Consider the following 406-nt stretch of genomic DNA (forward strand, 5'->3'; position numbering starts at 1 on the left):
AGGCACATAAAAATTGTTAATTTCCAGTGTCTCTGTGTTTACAAGTGTCAAAGCGTTTGTCATGCGATGTCCCATAATCTTTTAATGTGTCTGTTGTCGACGTCGGGGCCATAGCCTTTTTATGCTCTGTACGACGACAATTTCGGGACGCCCGCTGTGCCGCTGGTTCGTCTTCGGTTCTCCCTTTGGGGACGAAATCACACAAGGAAAAAGAGCTAAAAAAGTACACTGTAAAGAGCACGAGATATGCAGAAAATATCTATGACGTAAATATGAAATAGATTTAGAACTGCAGTTAAGGAGTGTATTGTAAAATCGTCATTTTTTTGTGAACTGAAGTATCTAGGGAGCTTGTTCAAAGTTATTGCTTTATTTGATTATATGTGATAATGTGAGGAAAATGGCC

General features: G+C 39.4%; 1 protein-coding gene across 1 annotated transcript in view; it reads right to left on the reverse strand.

The window, feature by feature from the left end:
* Window positions 1-406, reverse strand: part of LOC119588153 (Down syndrome cell adhesion molecule-like protein Dscam2) — a 164747-nt gene that overhangs the window by 3632 nt on the left and 160709 nt on the right.

This window comes from Penaeus monodon, chromosome 23 (assembly GCF_015228065.2).
Source record: "Penaeus monodon isolate SGIC_2016 chromosome 23, NSTDA_Pmon_1, whole genome shotgun sequence".
Taxonomy (NCBI): domain Eukaryota; kingdom Metazoa; phylum Arthropoda; class Malacostraca; order Decapoda; family Penaeidae; genus Penaeus; species Penaeus monodon.